Below are 215 nucleotides of genomic sequence, written 5' to 3' on the forward strand. Positions count from 1 at the left end.
CATTTTGGGCGTTAAACGCCAGAATGGGTACCATTCTGGGCGTTTAACGCCAGGAATGGTGCCATTTTGTGCGTTAAACGCCAGAATGGGCACCATTCTGGGCGTTTAACGCCAGGTGTGCAGCATCCTGGGCATTTAGAAAAACGCCCAGTGATAAAGGAATTCTGGCATTTAACGCCAGCCAGGGCACCTGGCTGGGCGTTAAACGCCCAAAA

Source organism: Arachis duranensis, chromosome 2, assembly GCF_000817695.3.
Source record: "Arachis duranensis cultivar V14167 chromosome 2, aradu.V14167.gnm2.J7QH, whole genome shotgun sequence".
NCBI classification, from domain to species: Eukaryota; Viridiplantae; Streptophyta; class Magnoliopsida; order Fabales; family Fabaceae; genus Arachis; species Arachis duranensis.